General features: G+C 40.4%; 1 protein-coding gene and 1 long non-coding RNA gene across 2 annotated transcripts in view; one reads left to right on the top strand and one right to left on the bottom strand.

Annotated features, from left to right (window-relative positions):
* Positions 1-26,856, top strand: part of LOC136874584 (uncharacterized) — a 249,392-nt gene that overhangs the window by 160,911 nt on the left and 61,625 nt on the right. The gene's annotated exons all lie outside the window — the stretch shown is intronic.
* LOC136874183 (uncharacterized) lies at positions 1,640-26,856 on the bottom strand. Its single transcript, XR_010860242.2, has 3 exons — positions 26,676-26,856; positions 15,938-16,114; positions 1,640-1,851 (listed from the first exon to the last, which is right to left on the bottom strand). It is a non-coding gene; the product is annotated as an uncharacterized lncRNA (long non-coding RNA).

Here is a 26,856-nt window from a genome sequence, read left to right as displayed (position 1 = left end):
TTCCGAAAATAAATGAGCCACTCCGTTAGAGGTATTGCATTAATGTGTATGCCTTCATTTACATCCATTATTCAGTTTCTTGAGTATTTTATTGGTCTGTGGTTGTGGTCTTGTTATATCAGTCTCCAGGTATGAAACAAAGTTTTTCCAACTCTTTCTGTGCTTTTTCCGCACTTCCCTTTTTGCTATAGCTCTCTTGTGATGATACTCTATTTTATCTTCTAATTAACTAGTTGACAAAAATTTTTTATGAGCATTTATTTTGTTTGAAATAACTTTCAATTTCTTCATCCCAGATTCTTAAACCCTTTTTTCCTCTGCCATTTTTTCTAAACTCCCAAACTCTCAAAAGCAGACTGCTTTTAAATTGAACACAATATAGACCACTCCATTTCCAGTTGTCACTAACTGGTGTCATTCTCTGTAAGATTATTAAGTCTGTTCTGGTACAGATATTTTATACTGGGGTCTCTTAATAGGTTAACCTTGTAAGAAGTTTTAATTTCTTGTGTTGTTTGTTTGTTTCTTTTATACCATCTAGGCCTCAGACGAGTAGGTGCTACTAATAGTGATCAGTTTTCAATTCAGGGCCTCGATAGACTCTTGTATCCAAGACTAAATCTGCCAATTTACCATTACAAATTATATAATCTATAATCGATTTCTGATTTCATGCAGACCACGACTTGTGGCTGTTCTTTTGTGGGAACATTGTGTTCATGATCTTTAACTGATTGAAGACAGTGAAATCTATTAATTTTGTTCCATTGTTATTACAGTGTGTTTCTCCATGGATTCCGATGTGATTCTGAATTTTCTCATTGCCAACTCTGGCATTGAAGTCTCCCAGTAATCGTAGCATATCTTGTCTGTTAATTTTATTTATTATTTTTTGCAGATCATTATAGAACACATCACTTTCTTCTGAATTGCTCTCCACTTGAGCGTATACCCCTATAACTGTCAGATAACCCCTGGATAGTTTTAGTCTTAATTGGATAATCCTGTCATTCCAAAAAGTGTAGTTATCAATTGTTGATCTTAATCTTTTGTGTACCATGAGCAGTACACCCGCCTGTGCTCTAGTATCTCTGTCAACCCCACTGTAAAACTGTAAATAATTTACTGTCTCTTTTGATCCCTGAAGCTTTCTTTTGTTTCTGAAATTGCTGCAATTAAAATGTCTCTTTTTGCGAGAATGTCATCCAGCTGGTCATCTTTGTGTGAGATACCTTGTACATTCCAGGTAGCACATCTAAAAGTATTTTCTCTTCTTCCAATCTTTGTTCATTTCACTGTCTTTTTCTTTGCCAGGAGAGGTTATGTATTCCACGTAAAGTTAATGTTGGGTGTTATACAGAACAATAACAAAAAGGTTAATATGCTAAGTTCTTCATGGTATAGATAAAATACATACAAAATGTATAAAATTTCATAATTTTAAAATATTCACTGTATAAGGAAACTTTAATCTTCAAAGAATATAAATGACTTGTTTATAATAAGCATTGCAACTGTCACTAATCCTTCACAGCACCATAATTTTCATATTTTCAAAAAAAAAAAAACTATAAAATTCAGGACACCAGAAAGTGTATATTTCAAAGATGACTTTTAAGTTTCATAATAGCATCAAATCTATATCAATTCAGAAATAAATAAATAAATATAATAGTATTAATACAGAGCTCTTCATATATGTAATGCTGGTAGCATGGTATATAGGGCAGGTCTTCAGGAATGCTGTCAGTAGCGTCTCCGGCATCAGAATGGGAAATGTGGCCAATCTATCCGCATTTGTCAGAGGGCAAATTGTGATGCCACGGCATCTTGGTACCAGCATCTCTGAAACTGTATGGTTTGTGGACAGTTAAAACTAAGAAATGCAAAAGATATATATACACACACACATTATTTACACAAAATGACCTCACTTCTTACAAAAACTTATGTTGTCTTCAGTGTTAAAATTGAAATATAACTTGAAATGTGACATGCCTGCCAACGTCTTGTACGGAACAATGTCCATTGTTGCTGTCCGTATTTAAAACGGAAGTTCCTTTATGAACTGTTGAGGAAACACTGGAGAACAAATATACGCGTATTTAATGAGGTAGTTTAACGATTCTTGCAAACAGTCTTTTATTTGTAAAGTGATAACCATCAATACAGAATGAGATTTATAACTAACAATCTTTCTGCAAATGTTAAATATGAACGACCTTACTTGAAAATATTGCAAGCCTTGTTGGAATCTGGTAGTTTCAGTGTGTTGACTGGGGAGATCGAAATTCTGGCCTCGGAAATAGGATTGGTACAAATCCACATCAGAACATTTAAAAACTTTAACTTGTAAGGAAGACATTCAAATTGAGCTATTCTGGTAGAAGAAATCTGAATATGAGATCGCCTGTCATATGGCAAAGATCAGTGCTGCATGACCATCATATTCGTGACTTAAATCTTAAGAATATTCCTTTAAAAATATAAAAGACAAGGTCAACAAATTGGATGAAACTCCCTATAGCTGGTTTACGACTGAGCCTCGCGAAAAGTGTTAAACTACGTCATTAAATACGTGTATATTTGTTCTCCAGTGTTTTCCCAACAGTTCATAAATTAACTTCCGTTTTAAATACGAACAGCAACAGTGGACATTGTTGCGTACAAGATGTTATGGCAGGCATGTCACATTTCAAGTCTTCAATTTTTTTTTTTTGCTACGTCGCACCGACACAGATAGATCTTATTGCAACGATGGGACAGGAAAGGGCTAGGAGTGGGAAGGAAGCGGCCATGGCCTTAATTAAGGTACAGCCCCAGCATTTGCCTGGTGTGAAAATGGGAAGCCATGGAAAACCATCTTCAGGGCTGCCGACAGTGGAGTTTGAACCTACTGTCTCCCGAATACTGGATACTGCATTTAAATTTTAACATTGAAGACAACATAAGTTTTTGCAAGAAGTGAGGCCATTTTGTGTAAATAATGTTTATATATATATCTTTTGTGTTTCTCAACTAATCCTTAAAAAGGGATTGTGTTCTTCCATTTGTTTCAATTTCTGAACAATGAGTTTTGTAAGCTACCACGTGATTTTATGGTTGATGAAGTCTCAAATAGAGATGAAACCTGTCCCTAATATTTAATATGTTTTTTAATTAAATAATTTTTCACTTGTAAAGTGAAGTGTATTGATTGGGTAGACCAAAATCTAACGTTGTTCCTTAGTTTTAACTGTCCACAAACTGTACAGTTTCAGAGATGCTGATACAAAGACGCCATGGCATCACAATTTGCCCTCTGACAAAGATGGAAAGATTGGCCACATTTCCCATGCTGACGCCGGAGACGCTACTGACAGCATTCCTGAAGACCTGCCCTATCTGTATGTTCCCAGGTCGGGATGGTCATAGTGCATTGGTTTATCGGTGTACATACCCCTGCAATTCAAGTTAAGGCCATTAGAGCTCAGTTCCCTATCCCCTGCCCACCCATTATTAGGATATACAAATCTCACTCCCAGTTTTGCATATTTTATAGTGTCATGAGTCTCATTTAAATCTCTGATCTCCCTCCAGGAAGTATCCCTCCTAAACAGAATTCAACTGCTAACAATCTCTGCTCCCTTAGACTTCTCTCACGTTGTCATAATCAGATCCCAGATGGCAAAGATATGTTATATCTATGTTACTTCTTGAATCATGTTGTTCTTCAAACTGGTGTTCACTTATTGTTCTTAGTCTCTTCTCTATAACCTATTTTCATTGATCTTAAGGCTGTGTGACATCACAGTAGTCCTTCTGTACTTGGTACACTTTCTTCCAATTCCTTTCTGACTCTTCGTGTGAATTCTTTTTTTTTAAAACTGTTTTCGGGTTCTCAGTTAGAAAATGTTCGTAACAAAAAACTGAGAGAGGCATAAGAAGGACATCAAAATTCATTTCCAATGCGAAAACTAGCACTGGAAGTGGAAGTTGTGCTGCATGCCTATTTAGGGACACTTGACAGATGTGTGAACATAAGTAATTCTAATATTTTACAAGGCAAGTTGTCCCTGCAGTTAGGGGTGCGCAGCTGTGGGCTTGCATCCAGGAGTTAGTGGGTTCGAACCCCACTGTCGGCAGCTCTGAAGATGATTTTCCATGGTTTCCCATTTTCACACCAGGCAAATGCTGGGGCTGTACCTTAATTAAGGGCATGGCTGCTTCCTTCCTACTCCTATGCCCTTCTTATCTCATCGTCGCCATAAGACCTATCTGTGTTGGTGCGACGTAAAGCAAAGTATAAAAAATAAAAACAAAAAGTAACATTTTTATATAATTCATGTTCTATTCACAAAAACATGTATATATTTTGCTAAATGACAAACATAATTATACTGACATTTCTACAGAAATACGGTTGCTGTTTTTTATCAACAAAAGTACCTACGAACAAATATACTAAATTATGTTCTAGAGAGAAAACAAAAGAACATCAGAAACCTCACATACAGTAGTAAGAAATTTTGTCTGTTCCTTCTGACATGTTAGGAAAAAAAGTATCAAAGGGCTAACATCACAGCTAGGGTATTTTAACATAATTAATTAGTTACGCAGTTCATACTCGCATAATTTTTTTTCCAGGCTGTTCATTTCATGTGATACATTTTGGAAGCAAGCCACACACAGACCAACAGCGCACCTCGAACATTCTGTCCTTGTTTGTGACGTACACCGCTCGTATGTGCATCGTCGATGGTTGCATTCCTTTGGCCAATGTCCTAAGCCATCAAAACGCTGTACGTTAAGAGCAGCTAATGGGGCTGGCCTTCCTATACCATTTGATGCAACCTCTAACTTCAACAAGTAACTTCGTACAATCTGTCTTTGGAATTCAAGCTGAGTCATTGGCTCTCTGTGACATTTCCTGTATATGAGCCACGTGTTAGGCACTGTTGTGTCCCATACCAATAGCCATGTGAGGATGCACTACCACCACGATTTCTTTCCACGAACACTACGGTATTGACGTTTTCATCACCAAAAACTCACTGTACTTCCCAGTCAGGAGACCTGAAATATTGAAATTTTTTGTTTCTCAGACTGACTCTAATGAGAAATATAACTTGTGGGCATTGCACTGTAAGCCAAGGAAATCGCTGTTACTAACACGTTATCCTCCCTCCTGCTAATCATAGTCTTCGTCTCATTGTTGCTGCCCACCTCAAATGACCCACAATTCTTCTTACTGAATTGTTTGCTTGGTGTTAGTGAAACATCTCTGGGAACAAGATTATCTCGTTTGGTACCAGTTCCTAAATATTCTATGAAACTGGGTGTCTTGCTAAGCTGCACAGAAGCAGATTGTCAAAGAAAATGAAATCGGGCGAGTTTTTTTAATACCTTCTGTAAATTCCATCACAACAGTAATGGTGCTGAAGCCTTGCCATATTTCCATCATTAAAATGCATTTTCCCCTCAAAATTGATGGTGTAGCCTTCAATCGAACTAAGAATCCCTACTTTCTAACCGAAGGTTATTTGCGGATGATGTTATACTGTGTAGTGTACGAGGGGGGGATCAGATATAAACAGGATTTTATTTTTTATTTATATTCATTTATTGAAAGACACAAGGCAATTACATTTTATTTTTCCACATAGTTACCTGGTTTGGAAATGCATTTGTCCCAGCGTATGGGCAGCTTTTTGATGTCCTCATTGTAAAAAGAACAGGGTCTTGTCACCAGCCAGTTGCGCATGAAGTCTTCCACACTCTCATCATCTTCAAATCGTTGCCCTTCTAGAGCTTCTTTAAGCGGTCTGAACAAATGGAAATTGCAGAGCGATAAGTCCGGGCTGTAAAGAGGATGATCAAGTGTAGTCCAGTGCATTTCCTGTGGCTTGGAGACAGTTCGAGCTACAGTATGGGGCCGCGCATTGTCATGGAGAAGGATGACCCATCCAATCGGTTGGTTGCATCTTTTGCAGCGATATGCAACCCTCGCCTTGTTCAACAGCTTGCAGTAGTAAGCAGCATTGATTGTGCATTGCTCATGCACAAAATAAATCGGCAAAATGCCTCGCCGATCGAAAAAAATGGTTGCAAGAACCTTGCCAGCTGACTGTCGAGTCTTGGCTTTCACTGCTGCTCCCTCCCCTTTCCTCCACCACTCCTTACTGGCTTGTTTGGTTTTGGGAGTGTAGTGGTGGACTCACGTTTCGCTGCAGGTGACAGTCTGACTAAAACATGCATCACCTTCTTCCGCGAACCTTGCTGTAAGCCTCTGACAGACCTCCAAACGTCTCAACTTCAGATTTTCGGTCAAAAGGCAAGGGATCCGTCTCGAACACACTTTACGGAACTGTACTTCGTTTGTGACGATTGCTTGACAGCTCCCATAACTGATTCCGACTTGTTCTGCAATTTCTGATACTATTGCCCGTCGATCTTCGTCAGTAATGTCTTTAACCGCACGAATGTTTTCGTCTGTAATTCTGGTCCGAGGACGGCGATCGTGTTGCTGATTTTCCACACGTTCTCGTCCTTCCTTGAACTTTTTATGCCAGGTAAACACACGCATCCTTCACAATGTTTGATCACCGAACTGTGCAGTCAATGTCTGGCAAATTTCCGCTGCTGTAACTCCTTCACGAGCAAGAAATTTTATAATTATGCATGGCACAGTAGATGGGTGCACCTGTTCCTCCGACATCGTGTGCGTTACGGACAAAATGGTGCAAAATATCTAACAGCACGCTGTCCCCACTCCTAACAGTCCCGCCTAAGCATTGCAGAAGCGCGGGGCCAGTCCTACCAACTGTTGATGTTCAGGAACAAAAATCCTGTTTATATTTGATTGACCTTCATAGTATACGAGTTGCAAAATTGTGAGCGACTGCTGGTGGACCTATGTTGTGAGATGGCCAGCAGACAATGGTATGATGGTAAATGGGACTAAAAGTGATGATGGGGTGATAGTACCTCATTGGGAACACTGCAAATATATGGAATGATCTTCATTGGGTAATCATATAAACAAGCTTGTTAAGAAAGGTTACAGATCTCTTCACATGGTTCTGAGAGTATTTAGGGTTTGTAGTAAAGATGTAAAGGAGAGGGCATGTAAGTCTCTGGTAAGACCCCGATTAGAGTATAATTCCAGTGTATGACACCTGTACCTAGATTACTTGATACAAGAACTGGAGAAGATCCATAGGAAAGCAGCATGATTTGTTCTGGGTGATTTCCGACAAAAGAGTAGTGTTACAAAAATATTGCAAACTTTGGGCTCGGATTATTTGGAAGTAAGGAGATGCTTGACTAAGTGGTACGTTTTGATGAAGTTGGAATTCAAGAGGACAAGTTGGGGAAGAGGAGTTAGGGATTGGAATAATTTACCAAAGGGAAGTGTTAGATAAGTTTCCAAATTCTTTGAAATTAAACAACTGAATCTGCCAGCTGGGCAACTGCCCTAAATGCAGATCAGTGGTGACTGAATATTTGCTAACAATCCATGTGGCCCTGGTGATTTTCATCCTTTCATCAGTGGTGTGTTCAGTGAGCGGAACCATAGTGAGAAACAGACATCAAGTTGTCAGAAAGCACTAAGATAAGTTGAGGAAACAGCTTTGTGGATAATAAGGTATTGAACAGAGGATTTTAACATTCAAATGGTTGTTTTTCTTTTTCACTTGTTCATAATATCACCCAGTGAAAACAATCAGTGATAAGTGTATGCAATGTGAACAATTTTGTATGCATGATATACTGTACAAGTAATGTGATGGAATTTGTCATTCTGTTACTATATATTGTTTTCTTTCTCAGTTGTGTATCAGCATTTTCATAAACTTACTAGAGGACCCGCGCTGCTCCACAGCGTTCATTATAAACAGGTCAGATGACTTGTCTTGATATGCCTGTCGTAGTCATATTGTTTTGCCCGCCCTTTTCTATGGTTTTATGAACATTTAATAAGAAGTGTGTTATGGTATGCCGCAGTTCGTAGTCAGAATTCATCCATTCTGATGTCATCATGTTGTCTGTTTGGTAAACATCTATCCATACATTCCCTTTTTTATCCTGCAGTTCTTGTTGTAAATCTTGGTATTGTGTCCTCTTTGATATAGAACGGTTGTCTTGTGAGGTCATAGGTTAGTCTCGAAGAAGCACTTTTTGCCAGGCAGAGAACTTTTTTAAGATACATGGCCTTCACTCTTTCTAGTGTAGCTAGGTTATCCTTCGATATGTGTTCATAGATAATGTCTAAGGCGTATGCCATTATGGAGTCTGTTTGTACATAGAATATTTTCTCTTAGCAGTATTTATTAAGTATGCTCTGCCATCTGTTGAATATATTTGGAAGCTGGGGAAGGTTAGAAAGTCAGAGAGTGTAAGTAGCACAGAATAATATTCTTTCACGATTAGAGGAAGTATTTACTCTCTGGCTTGACAGGTAGTAATCAACCATGGCTGCATACAATCACATTAATAAGGATAAAAATCGCATATATCAGAGTATAAAAGAAAGTGTTAGTCCCTTAGCAACCCGCTAAGTACAGAATGTAATGCGTGTTAGAATAAGCCTTTATCTGCAATTATAGGAGGGATCATTTAATAATTTGATTTTATGATTACTCAAAGTTGGCTGAACTTAGAGACCTACCAATGTCTCATGATTCACTGGCAGGTAACTCCGGAGAGAATAAAACAAAAATGAAGCAAATCAGTCCAGTAGAACAGACGGACGGATTTGCCAAAACTGTTTTTACTGAACTCTTTTAATGTATAGATATTTTGTATTCAACAGACTGAAAAACTTAAAGGTTATGTATCACATATTTGTTCTGGGAGGAGAGGTACCTTGCTCAAAATGGTGGTGTTGGTGGCGGTGTTGGTTTTAAGAGGAGGTACAACTGGGTGACCTTACTCTATTAACACTAAACGGAAATGAAAATAGAAGGGGTCCGATCCTTTGAAAATTGAAGGTACCGGTAAAAGAAAGTAAAGGGTCACAAAGGAGATGAAAATGAAAGACTTCATGGACCTCGCAAACTTAATACTAAGTCAGTAGAAAAGAAAAGTTGACCAATGTAGGTCAGAAAGGAAATGTGGAAGTAAGAAGACTGGCACAAGTAAGTGGAAGCAATACCAGACCCAGCTAGGAGCCCTGTGGTTGCCAACCCACGCTACCCCTACGGGTTCTCCATTTAAGTACCTCATATGACAGGCAGGGAATACCGTGGATGTACTCCTCTGTTCCTACCCACAGGCGGATGGATACCTTGCACACTCTTTGCATGATTGAGCATACATACATACTGTACATACATCTTCATTATAGACTGTTATGCCTTTCATTGTTTAGTCTACAAGCCTCTGGAAATTTACTAAATGCTGCCACAATCCTCATTTAGTTCTATACATCTTATGTTTAAATAATTAGAAACTGGGTCTAACCACTGTCGCCTTGGTCTCCCTCTACTCCTCTTACCCTCCATAACAGAGTCCATTATTCTCCTAGGTAACCTATCCTCCTCCATTCACCTGGCATGACCCCACCACTGAAGCTGGTTTGTCGTACAGCTTCATCAATCGAGTTCATTTCTAACTTAGCTTTAATCTCATCGTTCCAAGAACCCTCCTGCCATTGTTCCCACCTATTTGTACCAGCAATCAATCTTGCTACTTTCATGTCTGTTACTTCTAGCTTATGTATAAAATATCCTGAGATCACCCAGCTTTCACTCCCGTAAAGTAAAGTTGGTCTGAAGACAGACCAATGTAAAAATAGTTCAGTCCAAGAGCTGACTTCCTTCTTACAGAATAATGTTGAATTGCAACTGCATTAGCTTTACTGCACTTTGAATCAATCTTACTTATTATACTACCATCCTGGGAGGACGCACATCCTAAATATTTGAAATTATCTACCTGTTCCAGTTTTGTATTCCCAATCTGACATTCAGTTCTCTTGGATTTCTTATCTACTGACATCAATTTAGTCTTAGAAAGGCTAATTTTCATACCATTCTCATTGCACCTATTTTCAAGTTCCAGGATATTAGACTGCAGGCTTTCGGCACAATCTGCCATTAAGGCCAAGTCGTCAGCATAGGTCAGACTGCTTACTACATTTTCACTTAACTGAATTCCTCCCTGCCACTTAGTATCTTTCAGTAGATGATCCATGTAAACTATGAACAATAAAGATGAAAGATTACAGCCTTGTCTAACCAAGAACTCATTCTGTCAATTCTGACTGCAACCCAATTGTTGATATAATTGCCTTTGATTGATTTTAATAATCTACCCTTAATCCCATAGTTTCCCAGTACTGATGCAAGTGTGAGAAACAGTTATAACTTGAAAACAATATCTCTCACCCATGGGTAACTAATGCAAGTATTGAGCTTGAATTATTATTATTATTATTATTATTATTATTATTATTATTATTATTATTATTATTATTATTATTATTATTATTATTATTATTATTATTATTAGATGCAAAAAAGACCAGAAACCTGATCACGCAAAGCTCACTTAGAAGTTGTGCATTTCCTTCTTTGCCAGGCAGCCTTCAGTTTTTCTCTCATCGTGGTTCTTCGTTCTTCTGTCCACTTAGCTCCTGTCTTCTTCTTGTGGTTTCTCTCTGACTCTACTTCCCACTTGTTGATTTTCGTTCTGTAGCAGGTTCGGTTAGCGATGTCGGCCACTTTGATTCCTGATTTTTCCAGGTCTTGGCGGATTTCCGTTGTCCACCTATTTGTTTTGAAGTTTTCTGTTGCCTCAAGTAAGATTCTTGTCAGTCTGTTTTCTGGAAGGCGTTTGATGTGTCCGTAAAATTTCAGGCGTCTTTTTCTGATGTCGGCCGCAATGTTTGAGAGCTCCTCGGTTTTTGTACGAGATTGCAGTCTATATCCTTCGTCAATCAGTTTTGGGCCGAGAATTTTTCTGATGATTTTACGTTCCTCTTTCAGGATGTCTTTAAGTACTGTTTTCCTGTGGAGATCCAGTGTTTCACTCGCGTATAGTATTTCAGGTTTGATCACAGTGTTGTAATGTCGAATTTTGGTGAAGATTGAAAGGCATTTTTTGTTGTAAATGTTTTGCGTTCGGCCGAGGGCTCTCTTCATTTTCTGGATGCGGACCTCGAGGGCCTTCTGTTCTTTTCCTGTTGGTACTATAATTTCTCCGAGATATCGGAACTCAGTTACTTTTTCGATTGTGTCAAATTTCGTGTTCAAATTCTGGAGGCTGCAGTGGTTGCACATGACCTTGGTTTTTGAGAAGGAGATTTGTAGGCCGAATTTTTCTGAGCATTTCTTGAGAGTTTCGATTTGGCTGATTGCCTGTTGTTCGTTTGTTGCAAGGATCGCGAGATCATCTGCGAAAGCGAGACAGGAGATTTTTACATGTCTTCTTGTCATACTTAATGGTTGCCAATTTCCTTGAGCTTTTAGAGCTTGTTCCCATTCTCTCATGATTTTGTCCAGGGCTATGTTAAAGAGTAGTGGGGAAAGTCCATCTCCTTGTCGGACACCGGTTTTTATCTGAAATTTTTCAGATATATTTCCCATGAATTTTACTTGGGAGGTTGTGTTGGTGAGAGTTAGTCTGATGATTTTTTGAGTCTTGTTGTCCAGTCCGTACTCACTCAGTGTTTGGAAGAGAGATTGCCGGTCAATAGAGTCGTATGCTTTCTGGAAGTCCACAAAGGTGCAGATTGTGGGTTGTTTTCTTGTGTGTCGTAGTTTCAAGATGGTTTTCAGGTTGAGTATCTGTTCTGCACAGGATCTGTGGGGCCTGAAGCCCGCTTGGTATTCGCCTATGAGTGGTTCTAGTTGTTCCTGTGTTCTTTGGAGGAGGACTGCAGAGAGGATTTTGTATGTGACTTGCACCAGGGAAATTCCCCTGTAATTGTTCACATCTGTTCGGTCACCTTTTTTTGTGAAGTGGAACGAGGAGGGCGTTTGTCCAATTTTCTGGTAGTTTTTCCGTTGTCCAAATTTCTTGTATGATTTGTGTGAGTTCTTGGAGAGAATTATTTCCTAGATGTTTAAGAAGCTCTGCTATGATGCCGTCGTCTCTGGATGCCTTGTTGTTTTTCAGTCGTTGTATGTGTCGGTGTATTTCCTCTTGTGTAGGTGGGGATGAGTCTGGGTTTGGGTTCGGGTGGGGTTTAAGTGGAAACCTCTCCGTTGGTTCTGGGCAGTTGAGTAGTGACTCGAAGTATCTCGCGAGTTCATTGGTGTTTTCGTCATCTGTGAATGCCAATTTTCCGTTTTGTTTTCTGAAGCAGAGGTTCTTGGGCGTGTACCCATTTAATCTGTTGCGGAAGTCGCTGTAAAAATCTCTGGTGTTGTAGTTGCGGAAGTCCTGTTCGGCCGACTTCAGTTGGTCCTCCAGGTATTTCCTCTTGGTTTGTCTGATGAGTTTAGAGGTCTGTCTGCGGACTTCGCGGAATTTTTCTTCGTTTTCAGGTGTACGGTTGCTGATGAACTTCTGGTATGCGTTTTTTCTATTCAATATAGCTTGGTCACATTCGGTGTTCCAAAACGGGTGTCTGCTCTTTTTCTGTAGTGGGATTTGCTCTGATGCACTCTTCATGATTTTTTCGTGGAATTCGTTCCAAGTTTTGGCTGGGATTTTTTCCCATGTTTCCCTGAGATTTGATGTTTTTATTTGTGCTGTGTCCAATTTTTTGTTTGCCTTGGATTTCTGGTAGAAGCGTTTTGGGGTAAATTTCACTTTGATTCTTGTTAGATGATGGTCCGAGTCAATGTTGGCTCCTCTGCGGACTTGAACGCTGTGTACTTCTTTTTGTGCTGGGAAGGAGATGGCGACATGATCGATCTCGTGTTTGCCGCAGCAGGTGTTGGGTGATTCCCATGTGAAGAGCTTATTGGGGTTTTTCCTAGGGATGTTGACATGATTTTCAGGTCGTGTTGTTGACAAAGCTCAATGAGGCATTTGCCATTTTTGTTGGTCTTTTCGTGTGCTGAGAATCTTCCTGCGGTTTTTTGTAGCACTTTTCTTTACCAATTTTACCATTGAAATCGCCGAGGAGAATGATGGTGTCTTTTTCAGGTATTTTGATGAGTGTGGTTTCAAGTTTGTTCCAGAATTTTTCTGTTTGTTTCTGATCTTTGCAGTCGTTGGTGGGTGCGTGGGCATTTACAAAGGTGTAGTGGCGATTTGCACAGTGAAGTCGTAAGGTCATTAGTCTGTTGTTTATGGGTATGATCTCTTCTACGGAGTTCACAATGTTTTTGTGTACGAAAAAGGCCATGCCTAACATTGGTATGGATTTTCCTACTGTTCGTGTAGTTTTGCTCTTGAAAATGCGGTAGTTACCATATTCTGACATCTCCGACTCAGTCAGTCTGGTCTCTTGTACGGCGAGTAGCTGGATTTTTTGCTGATCTAATTCTGATGTTAATCTGAGAAGTTTTCCTACTTGTACGAGTGTGTTTACGTTTAGCGTGCCGATGTAGAAGGGCATTTTAGTGGGAAGTTTGCCAGAGAGCTCCGACTCTCTCTTTTGTGTCAGCCCGGCTCCTCCAGAATCCGAGTGGCCGGTTGCCGCCTTCGTTTTCAGTTGGCGGGTGGATTGGTTACCACCTGGAGTAATGTGGTTCTTACTTGCACGAATCATGGTGTGCTTGTTCTCAAGCGATTGGGTTGATCCCGAGGGATCGGAGTACAATCAGGTGGGTGAGTTCCTGAAGGTTTTCTGAGGTAGCCGCTCCAACTCGGAGTACAGACGCTGACCAGTTGCCGCACCAAATAGGTGAACAGACGCTACTGGATTTATTATTATCCTATGCCGTTGACCATCTAGTGGCTCTTCCGCCTTTAGGGGCAGTTTCCCACCCCAAGGGCAAGAGAGTGCCCTGAACCTCTACCCGCTCATCCGCCCTCCGAAGAGGCCGTTGGCACTTGGTAGAGGAGGACCACTTATACCGGTGGTCACTCGGTTTGTGGACGCAGTTTAACGTCATGCCCGGGACATTATTATTATTATTATTATTATTATTATTATTATTATTATTATGATAAGATCACGTTGTTTGTGAGGTTATGTCATGAACCGTGCTGTACATAAATATTCATATGAGTTCAGTTAATGTAAATACCTGTAAATTAATATTATGTAATTTATTCTTACCTATATATATATATTGTAATCCATAATTGTGAAACACACTGTAACATTCAGAATGGTAATAAGGCACTAGAACATTTGAGAATATTCTATACATTGTAATCTATGTGTTACGCTCTCTAGAATATTCAAGAAGGTAGGTTTTTTTATTTTTTTTTTATGTAACTTTCTAGACGCCTGGCCAGGCACATATATAAAGAGGCGATCTTGGCGATCGACACAGTTACTGAGTTAATTGCAGTTAATTGTGGTTGGGAAGTTATTGGAAGAGAGTTATTGTTTTGGCTGACATGTTGAATTGATCAGTAGTCATCTGTTTTCAACTGTTTCAAAGTGTAACCTCTGTGGTTTTCGGTATCATTTGTCAACTGTTTAAAGAGGGCGGCTTGTTGATATTCTACAAGTGAAGTGTTTTTGTTTTGTGATATGGTGATTAAGGTTATGTGTGTATTAATTTGTAAATATATGTGAAAATGTAATTGTATCAACTGACAGCATCTCGTGTGCATCTTTGTGGATACGTTAGTGCGGCAAACATCCTTTCCCTCGGTACTCTGTCATATTAAATGTTGAACATTAATTTATTGAAACCACCTATTCAATACTGGTTAAGTCTTTATGACTATAACAATGTCATTACATTAACTCTGCCATATGCCTTCTCTAGATCCATGAAACATAAACATAACTGTCTATTCCTCTCGTAGCATTTTTCAGTTACCTGCCGCATACTGGAAATCTGTCTTGTCAGCCCCTCTGTGTTCTGAAACCACACTGGTTTTCATCCATCTTAATGTCAACCACTGATCATGCCCTCTCTTCCAAGATGCTAGTTAACACTTCGCCTTGTATACCGATTAATGAGATAACTCGATAATTGTTGCAATCCTTCCTGTTCTCTTGCTGCACCATACCAGGAAGATCCAAAGACCACTGCAGACGATGCGGTGAGATTGAAATTTTGGTACACGTGTTAGGATCTTGCCCATTCAGCGAATGCCTACGGAACACCAGACGCCATCACATCCGGTCTTCCTTTGTCGATAAGCTATGTGGTAAGGGGTACCTAGCACACGAAGAGGTCCATGGTCTCGCAGTTGACGGTGGGACAAGATGTATCGACATGGTTGCCTTCAAACCCGGAAGCAAAAAAGGTTTCATTCTCGACCCGACTGTCAGATTTGAAGCAGATGCACAACAGGCCGTTGACATCGATGAAGAAGAAAAGATATATTCACCAAACATTCCATATTACCTCAATAAATACAACCTTGAGGACATCAAGGTCATAGGGCTCATGCTGGGTGCAAGGGCCACCGTTCCTAAACTACTGGTCACCTACTTACGACGCTTTGGGGTACCAAATGAGACCATCGTGAGCTGGGGCATACAAACATTGAAAGCCTTGAAAGCAATCTCTATGCTCCATCCACTTAATTACAATAATTAATTTATCTGCTGCTTCTTTGTTTCCTGTACATTATCAATAGGATGATTGTTTTTTACTCTGTACAAAATTGATATTGTGTGATATTCTTTGTCAGTTTAACAACCTCAGTTATTTGAGGAAGAATAAATATTAATATAGATAGGTGCAATTACTGCTTTTGTCCAATCTGAAGGTATCTTACTGACACTCCATGCTAATCTTACTACTCTATGAAGCCATTTTATCCCTGCCTTCCCACTGTACTTCACCATTTCAGGTCTAATTTGCATGATTGATGAGTAGCATGTTTCACTAATGCTATCTTATCATCTTTGTAAGTAAGAACTTACCATTTCGTCTTCAGTAATATCCGGAGGTGCTAGTGGGAATGCTGCATCCATTGTTTTTTCAAATTCGAAGTTCATTACAGAATTCCATTCCATTTGGTGTTCCATTGGAGGCAATACATAGCATATAAAGCCGATAGGCAGTAGCAGGAAGCAAACTTGTAGGACATATAATTTTCTCTAAAACAAACATGATATGATAATGAATATTAGGAGTATGAAAGATAAAACTCTTAATCCATTCATTATACATCTCTAGTGGCTTGGATTCTGCATAATACTGTATCTGTATTATTCTCTCGCTGCCTACTACAAATTGGTATTAGTTTTCGTTGTGAACTGGCAAATTAAAAGCCCGGCAAGGGTTCACTAACATAAGGAAGGAGAAGGGCCATAGTGCTCAAATACATCACATTACCTTACGATACATCAGGGAGGTTGTAAATAAAGGTTACAGGTCTGTTCATATTGTTACGAGGATATTTAGGGGTTGTATCAATGAATCACCACTGATCTGCACTTAGGGCAGTCGCCCAAAACATCTCTCTTGGTAAATTATTGCAATTCCTAACTCCTCTTCCTAAAAACAAATATTTGAGAAAATTTCTCTCTTGAATTCCAACTTTTATCTTTAAATTGTGATCCTTCCTACTTTTAAAAACACCACTTAGACTTACACTTGTCTACTGATGTCATTCCACGCCATCTCTCCACTGACAGCTTGGAACACACCACTTAGTCGAGCAAGAATGTAAAAAAGAGGGCATTTAAGTGATTGGTAGCCGGGCTGAGTGGCTCAGACGGTTGAGGCGCTGGCCTTCTGACCAGAACTTGGCAGGTTCGATCCTGGCTCAGTCCGATGATATGTGAAGATGCTCAAATATGTCAGCCTCGTGTCGGTAGATTTACTGGCACGTAAAAGAACTCCTGTGGGACAAAATTCCGGCACCTCGGCATCTCCGAAAACCGTAAAAGTAGTTAGTGGAACATAAAGCAAGTGGCATTATTATTATTAAGTGATTGGTAAGACCACTATTAGAGTATGATTCCAGTATATGGGACCCTCACCAGGATTACACTTTTATTAGAGAACTGGAAAAATCCAAGGAAGGTAGAACGATTTTTTCTGGGTAATTTCCAGCTAAAGAGTAGTCCTACTAAAATGTTGCAAACATTGGGCTGAAAAGACTTGGAAGTAAGGAGACGACCTGCTCAACTGAGCGGTATGTTTGGACGTGTCACTCGAGAGATGGCGAACAATGATATTAGTAGGCGAATAGGCTTGAGCCGACCCCGTGTTGTAGGGATAGCGTGTCTGCCTCTCACCCAGAGGCCCCGGGTTCGATTCCCGGCCAGGTCAGGGATTTTTACCTGGACCTGAGGGCTGGTTCATGGTCAGTATCGCACTTCAATAGATTCACAATTAAGTATTTATTTATTTTCCACCTAGTCGATACAATGATTGCTTAAGGCAATTTAATGGTTAAAAGTGGTACATGTTTCGTATATTATCAACATCTTCAGCCACATAACACTGTTTAGATGAAAAATATATAAATTGACAAAGTAATGCTTTAGAGGAAGTGTCCTTAAAATTAACATAAGATCTTATGTTGATAATATACGAAACATGTACCACTTTTAACCATTAAATTGCCTTAAGCAATCATTGTATCGACTAGGTGGAAAATAAATAAATACTTAATTGCGAGTCCACTCAGCCTACATGATCAGAATTGAAGAGCTATCTGACAGTCAGGTAGCGGCCCTGGTCTAAAAAGCCAAGAATAACGGCCGAGAGGATTCGTCGTGCTGACCACACGACACCTCATAATCTGCAGGCTTTCGGGCTGAGCAGCGGTCGCTTGGTAGGCCAAGGTCCTTCAAGGGGTGTAGTGCCATGGGGTTTGGTTTGGAATAGGCTTGAATTGAAGTAGGAAAGATAACATGAAGATAAAGTTGGAATTGAAGAGGACAAACTGAGTGAAATAATTTAAGAAAAGGTTAGGAAAACAACTGATTATGAATTTGTTACTTGGGCAACAATCGAAAATACAGATTAGTAGTGATTATTGGTTGATGGAACATTCAATAAGCAAAGGAAATTTTCTCCTGAACATTCTATTTCAAAACTTGTTTGTATAGTTTATCTTATAAGAATAACTAGCTGGCCCTGGTAAAAATAAATCTGCAAGAAGGGAAATAGATTTTTATGCCAATACCTTCAAAATTAATGTATCTGTCTGTCTGTCTGTCTATCTATCTATCTATCTATCTATCAAAATGATAAACCACTAAATACTCACTGTTTTACCTTGACAATGATGATAAAATCGGAAGCGCACCTCTTTGCTGATGATTGAGTTATACGAGAGATACAGAGGAGGACGAACTATTGCTTTAGCTGCATTTACTGTAGATACGATTGAAAATGGGCATGTGAAAATTGAATTAAAATCCACAGCAGGAAAAGCAAGAAATTATGTTTCAGTAAAAAAAAAAAAAAAATACAGGTAAGAGGGATTACGAACTTGGGTGGGGTGGGGTGGGGTGGGGTGGGGTGGGGGAGTGTTTTTGCAGTTGATAGTTGTAAGTACTTAGATGTTATTTTTAAAAAAAGTACTTAAACTGATCCGAGCAAGCGGAAAATATAGTTAAGAAATCCTGTAGATCATTATATTTTATTATGCGGAATCTCAAGGAAGCTAATTTTGGTGCCATAAGTAAAGTTTGTAAATGTTTGGTAATCATAGGATATAAACTCCATGGCTACAATAATAATTATGAAATTAATAATTATTAAATTAAGACTGATTCTCGAATATGGATCTGCGTGCTGGGATCCGTATAGGGTAGTTTTAATAAATTCCCTAGAGAAAGTTCAAAGAAGAGCAATGCGTTTCGTAAACGGGAATACGAGGAATACCATTAATTGGGATAGTCTTGAATCTAGTAGAACTAGAGCTCGCCTGTGTGGTCTTTTATAAGAACTACACGGGAAGGGCTGCCTGAAGTAGTATTAGGAATAGGATGGGACTTCCCTCGTACTTATCGAGAAATGTTCACAATTTAAAGATAAAAATGTCATTGAACTGTATCACAATTAAATTGAAATAACAAAAATAACATAGTTCAACCTATTCAGTACAAGTAAATAAGAAATGTAGTGTTATATTCTTATTTAATTATAAGCGGAAGTGGTACCGGTTTCGACCCCAATCTGGGTCATTATCAGCCGAATAAAAATACAAAAACAATGCATAGGAAAACAAGAAATTAAAGGATGAGTCTTTCACAAACAACAGTTGAAGAAGCAATATAAGATAATGGGGGTTAGCACTGTGCGATTTAAAATCGTAAAATCTAGAAGAAGTAGGTCAGTCACTTATATGAAGTAAGACGCAATCTTTTGAAGAGTAGCACAACACACGCCCAAAGTTCGGCACTGTTTCTCAAAATGTTTACGAGAAGAGGTGAACAGTTAAGTGAGCCAGGCTGCATATACTATCAGGCGCGAAGTCACAACACAATTTAATAAATATGAAGTCCCAAAATTGTGTAGAAGTCGAAGACGAGTCGCTTGATTGAAGATCAGCGCAACGTACTCAATGTCCGGCACTGTGTTTATAAATGCCGACGAAACTCGGTGAATAGCTTAATGATCCAGCCTGTAATTGTTTCGGTTGCGAAGATGTATATAATAAAATTTAATATAATTTAAGTATGTAACTATGTAGATTCTTTAGAACAGTTGACGTAAAAAACAATTGTGAAGAGAAAAATGGTACTCTTGTTGTTGTTGTTGTTGTTGTTGTTGTTGTGTAATTATGTTTTAACTTTACTTTATTATCACTTGTAATATTAAGCTAGTAGTAAGCTCAACCTAGTATTGTAAGCCATAGTATTAAGCACTGGAGTTAGTTTTCACTGTGTGTGTGCTTGTATATGATGATGCTGGATTTAGAATGTTAAACTAGTAATATTTCTTGTAAGCGACAATTTCCCCCGGGATATTTCCCAGTTGCGACGTATTTGTCAATAATAACAATATTACCTCAGCTACAGTGTGCAGACATTATTTGACCCCATTTTGGCACAACGTTCCGTTTTACTCTTATCAGATAGCAGAAAAACCGGAACTCTGTTGAGCAACCTATTTAATAAACTTTGGCCGGTAAACATTGAATGCGCCACCAGAGATGTTTTGCATGCTGATATCATACTTCATGTGCTGTCGAATGGACTTTTTTTGTTTCCGTCCTTCAAAAATCTGACTATCTTCAGCGGATTTGAACCCGCAGTCTTGGGATTTGGGAGGGTGATTTATACCAGTGATCCAATGAAGATCTTACATCAATAATTCTACAACACTTATGTCAATTTTGACTAAACATAATATAGTAAAACAGGTAAGCGAACACTTCATTTCTTCGCCTCCGCTCTTTTTTTCTTTCTTTTCCATAATTGCTTCCCCTAGTAAGAGATGGCATGTGTAGGCTATAACTTTGTCTGATGCGCAGATGTCTTGTCTGCGCACCACACGCCCCCTGTGCCAGCGGCAGTTGTATAGGAGACTTTGTGAGCAGTGGCTGTATATGTGACAGGTGTAACATGGAACGTCGGCGTGAGCTGACGCCGTTCGAACGGGGTGGTCGGTGCCCGACAGATGGGAAGTGCTATTTCGGAAGTGGTGCGGGAATTCGACTTCACTCGATCAGCCGTGTCCACGGTGTATCGTGAATGGTTGAATGCGGGTGTCACCGTCCACAACAGACGAACGACCGGCCTCCAGCCACCCTCGATGACCGTGACCAGCGACATCTGAGACGGATTGTCAGTAGTGACAGACGGGCAACCGTGCAACAAATCACGGCTCAATTCAACATAGGCCGTGCTAGACACGTCTCCCAGTGGACAATCCGTAGGAACATGGGTTCTATGGGGTATGGGAGCCGGCGCCGCACAGGGGTGCCACTGTTAACCCAACGTCATCGGGCACAACGACGCGTATTTGTCGCCAGTCACCGGGGATGGACACTGGAACAATGGCGTAACGTGATATGGTCGGACGAATCTCGATTTCAACTGCACCATGCCGATGGGAGGCATCGTGTATGGCGCAGACCACATGAAGCGATGAAGCGATGGATCCCGCCTGGCTCGAAATTTTGGTCCAGGGCGCTGGTGTGTCTGTTATGGTCTGGGGCGCATTTTCCTGGTATGGAATGGGCCCCCTAGTTGTTCTGGAAGAGACTTTGAATGGTACGCGGTATGTTGAGCTGCTCGGAGACCATCTCCACCCATTTTTGGCCTTCCAGCGCCCAGACGGTTCTGCGGTGTTTCAAGATGATAACGCGCCGCCACATCGCTCCTACGTTGCCAGGGAATGGTTCCAGGAACATGCAGCGGAGGTCCAACGATTGCCTTGGCCACCCAGGAGCCCCGATATGAACCCTATCGAGCATATCTGGGATGCCCTGGAACGCAGGCTCCTTGCCATGGATCCTACACCTACGAACAGACCAGCATTGGCGGCCGCTCTGCAAACGATTTGGTGTCAGCCGCGCCCAGAGGACTACCAGGGACTTGTCGACTCACTTCCACGGCGTCTCACTGCAGTTCGCAGGGCCAGAGGAGGCCCCACACGCTATTAGGTGACTATCCCATGATATTTGCTAAGTCAGTGTACAGCAGAAGCGAGACAACAGCGTGAGGTGAGTTCCCCTGTAGAGTACAGGAAGATCGGCCGTACCGAAGAAGAAGTCAAAATAATGGACCAAAACTCCTGTTAATTAATTATAGCTTCTCTTTCCCGAAATATTAATAAATCATGGACGTTAATTTATCTACACCGTCTGGCGCTTCGGCTGAATGGTTAGCGCTTCGTGGCTCTTCTCTTTCTTTTGATGATACCTTCAAACTTCGGAATGTTTGACCTCATCCATTTCCCTTCTGATTAGTGTTAATAGTGTATGGTTGACCAGTTGTACTTCCTCTTAAAACAATAAAATCACCACCAGGGAATGGTCAGCGTACTGGCCTTCGGTTTAGAGGGCCCTGGTACGATTCTCGGCTGAGCCGGAGATTTTAATCGCATCTGTGAATTCCTGTAGATCGGGGGCTACGGGTTTGTGTTCGTATTCATACGCATCTTCAGATATATACAACACATCACAAGAAAAACAACCACCAGTGGCGGCTCGTGGATATCAGCAGTAGGGGGCGCGCCTTAGTTTCATAATTCCATAATACACTGACTGACAGAGCAAATGCAACACCAAGAAGGAGTGGTTCGAAAGGGATGAAAGTTGGGGAAAAAACAGAGACGGCACGGACGAATAATTGATGTTTATTTCAAACCGATATGCAGGTTACACAATGCGCACGGCATCGACTCAGTAGGATGTAGGACCACCGCGAGCGGCGAAGCACGCAGAAACACGTCGAGGTACAGAGTCAATAAGAGTGCGGATGGTGTCCTGAGGGATGGTTCTCCATTCTCTGTCAACCATTTGCCACAGTTGGTCGTCCGTACGAGGCTGGGGCAGAGTTTGCAAACGGCGTCCAATGAGATCCCACACGTGTTCGATTGGTGAGAGATCCGGAGAGTACGCTGGCCACGGAAGCATCTGTACACCTCGTAGAGCCTGTTAGGAGATGCGAGCAGTGTGTGGGCGGGCATTATCCTGCTGAAACAGAGCATTGGGCAGCCCCTGAAGGTACGGGAGTGCCACCGGCCGCAGCACATGCTGCACGTAGCGGTGGGCATTTAACGTGCCTTGAATACGCACTAGAGGTGACGTGGAATCATACGCAATAGCGCCCCAAACCATGATGCCGCGTTGTCTAGCGGTAGGGCGCTCCACAGTTACTGCCGGATTTGACCTTTCTCCACGCCGACGCCACACTCGTCTGCGGTGACTATCACTGACAGAACAGAAGCGTGACTCATCGGAGAACACGACGTTCCGCCATTCCCTCATCCAAGTCGCTCTAGCCCGGCACCATGCCAGGCGTGCACGTCTATGCTGTCTATGCTGTGGAGTCAATGGTAGTCTTCTGAGCGGACGCCGGGAGTGCAGGCCTCCTTCAACCAATCGACGGGAAATTGTTCTGGTCGATATTGGAACAGCCAGGGTGTCTTGCACATGCTGAAGAATGGCGGTTGACGTGGCGTGCGGGGCTGCCACCGCTTGGCGGCGGATGCGCCGATCCTCGCGTGCTGACGTCACTCGGGCTGCGCCTGGACCCCTCGCACGTGCCACATGTCCCTGCGCCAACCATCTTCGCCACAGGCGCTGCACCGTGGACACATCCCTATGGGTATCGGCTGCGATTTGACGAAGCGACCAACCTGCCCTTCTCAGCCCGATCACCATACCCCTCGTAAAGTCGTCTGTCTGCTGGAAATGCCTCCGTTGACGGCGGCCTGGCATTCTTAGCTATACACGTGTCCTGTGGCACACGACAACACGTTCTACAATGACTGTCGGCTGAGAAATCACGGTACGAAGTGGGCCATTCGCCAACGCCGTGTCCCATTTATCGTTCGCTACGTGCGCAGCACAGCGGCGCATTTCACATCATGAGCATACCTCAGTGACGTCAGTCTACCCTGCAATTGGCATAAAGTTCTGACCACTCCTTCTTGGTGTTGCATTTGCTCTGTCAGTCAGTGTATATCTCAAGTTCTTCAAACCATGTTATCAAGATACACACTTCGAACACTATACGATGCAATGCATATGCAATTTATTATTATTATTATTATTATTATTATTATTATTATTATTATTATTATTATTATTATTATTATTATTATTATTATTATTATTATTATTATTAACATTTGCCTGTTCTAGTCAACGATCGAATTATGTTTACGAATAGTTTCAGTGTAGTGATCACTCAAACAAGACATGACATTGACTTTACCAAGCATTTCAGAGTCCATGGTACTATTGATATCACTCCTGTGGTGATCCATTTATCTCCTTTCCTACTAGAACTGGGGAATAGCAGGCAAGGATTGCAGTAAAAGGTTTCTGAGATATCACTTCCACATATCCGCGGGTTCTTGTTATATACGTCAGGAGAATTAATTTGTCTTTGAAAAGCCCTATTTTCATTTTCCTTGGTCTCCGGTGAATTTTTAAAAGGAGCATATGTACAGTATATCTCATAAACTTAACATGTTACAGGCGTGAAAATCAGTATTTTTTAATCTTTTAAAAATAAAGAAACATGTGTTTTTTTTGGGAAAAACCACGTAAGGTGGGGGTGGGGGTTGAATTTATTTAATTAGGTTAGTGATATCTCAAAAACTGAAGATGTGACAGACGTGAAAATTGGTATTTGGTGTTCCCGTTAGACATAAAGAAATACGCATTTTTTTGTTTTCAGAAAATCCTATTAAGAGGGGGGGGGGGTGAAAGAATAGAAAACTTAGTTTATCCCTTTATATGAAGATACTTATATCTCAAAAACTAAATATGTTGCAGACGTGAAAATTGGTATTTGGAATGTCCTTTAAAAAAATAAACACGTATTTTTTGTTTTCGGAAAATCCACATAAGAGGGGATGTAAGAATTAAAACATTAGTTGAATTATTTGTATGAGGATACTTATATCTAAAAAACTAAAAATGATACAGACGTGAACATTGGTATTTGGAATCTCATTTAAAAATTTAAAACCACTTATTTTTATTTCCGGAAAATCGACTTAAGGGTGGGGGTGGGGTGGTGGTGAAAATAAGTAAACAAAAACTGAAGATGTTACAGACGTGAAAACTGATATTTGGAATCTCCTTCAAAAATTAACACGTTTTTTTGTTTTCGGAAAATCCACTTAGGTGGGGTTTGGGGTGGGGAAGGGACTGATAAAGGGGTTGAATTATTTTTATGGGGATACTTCTATCTCAAAAAGTTGAAGATGTTACAGATGTGGAAATAGGTATTTGGAATCTCCTTTAAAAATAAAGAAACATGTGGGGGTTTTCTCGACTTCAGAGAAGACTGTTTCTCATGCATAACTTATTCTGTGTCGCATGATCATCTTAGCACCAAAAGGCAATAACACAAATGTGGTTTACAAAGAGTTTCTGGGGTAAATGAAGCTCAATATTTCGGTGAGGTTTTATACTTTAGGGATTTTCAGATAATGTCTTAGTATAGTACCGAGGAACGATTACTTTTATCAAATTATGAAATCCACGCGAGCGAAGCCGCGGGTAACTGCCGGTTATTTATAAAGAATTAATTCGGTCTCACGGACAAAACCTACATAAAACATGGTTATGCTTATATATATATTTATCGGGCGAGTTGGCCTTGCGGTCAGGGGCGCGCGGCTGTGAACTTGCATCCGGGAGATAGTGGGTACGAATCCCTCTGTCGGCAGCCCTGAAGATGGTTTTCCGTTTTTTCCCATTTTCACACCAGGCAAATGCCGGGGCTGTACCTTAATTAAGGCCACGGCCGCTTCCTTCCAACTCCTAGGCCTTTCTTATGTCCTCGTCGCCATAAGACCTATCTGTGTCGGTGCGACGTAAAATTCAGTTCTAGAAAGATCTCGGATGGTAATAAAAGTTAGGTAGCGACCAGCCTGTTTTGTTATTGACTATACAGTACGTTAGTGACTAAGCGAGAAGAAATGTTTGTAAATGTCTGAAATTGTTTTTTAATCAAACCAGAGCTTATTATTAACAGCAAAATGCTATTCAGTTTCCCCTGGATAGAGGTTGCCCAGTAGACAAAGCATTCCGAACCATCAGTTATAATATACCTTATAATCAGATGGTAAACGAGATGTTTATATATTTCTATTTCAGATAGCATTCATGCATAACTTATTGCACTTCGCCGAACGCTGCATGTCCAGTCAGGTGTACTTTAGCTTGTCTTCCGACTGCGTTTGATTAAGGGAAGAGAACAATTGCGTATTGCTCCGAGTTCACAATCAGTGTTGTTACAATATTATTTGCGGTGTGAGGTTCAAATGTGAAGTGCGTTCTTTATAAAATTGTTTGAATTTATATTTACTATGTTATTTAATTATATTAATTATTAATACAGAAACTAGAAAGCATAATATTGGTAAACTGCGCAGTAAAGAACGAATTATAGTACTGCATATATTTATTTTTTCTTAAAAAACTGAACGTTACCCAGGCAGCTACAGAGAGAGAGGAGGAGCTACCGGATGTTCAAAAAGTTATGTAATGTATTTTAACTAGTTCTTTCCTAATATAATTATATTCGTGAAAATCTTATCATTATGTACTATTATTAAAATTTAATTTAAATCTAAACAATATAATTTATTATAATGCGTGCATTTAAATCGTGCTCTGAACTTTGCCGTATGGTACGTAAATAATTGTACCGTCGTTCGATCTGTAGGAGGTGGTACAATTTTATGCATCAAACAAATATAGGCCTATCAGAAATTTCGAGGTTTTTCACTAAAAAGACGCCTGAATAAGAGTTCTGTCACATCATGTGCCTGACCTTGCATAACTTTGTATGTGCAAAAGATCTGGCATCAGTGCTCACCTTGCAACATGTATCGTCCATAGAGTTCAATGGATACTTTTATTCTTGTAGTTTACCTGTCAAAAACGCTATCACCCACATGAACTAGTAACTTCTAAGAGATTCAAAACATACTTGATACACCAAATCTCTGACCTTGGTTCTGTATTGGTAATTAATGATAGTTAAGTAGTTTCTTACTTACGGCTAGGAAGAGAATCTGGTATCCACTGACATTTGGTGATGGACGAGCTGTACTTCCATTCCCCATGCTTCCTGTAGCACCTGACTTTGAGCAGTAGTTCTGATGACAGTTTCTCCAGCAAAGTGAAGCTTGACTTTTTTTTTTTTTTTTGGTTCTGCAACAAGTGCAACTGCAAGCCAAA

Source organism: Anabrus simplex, chromosome 5, assembly GCF_040414725.1.
Source record: "Anabrus simplex isolate iqAnaSimp1 chromosome 5, ASM4041472v1, whole genome shotgun sequence".
In the NCBI taxonomy this organism is placed as follows: domain Eukaryota; kingdom Metazoa; phylum Arthropoda; class Insecta; order Orthoptera; family Tettigoniidae; genus Anabrus; species Anabrus simplex.
Note: the sequence above shows the minus strand (reverse complement) of the source record. Positions and strands in the feature narration are given on the sequence as shown.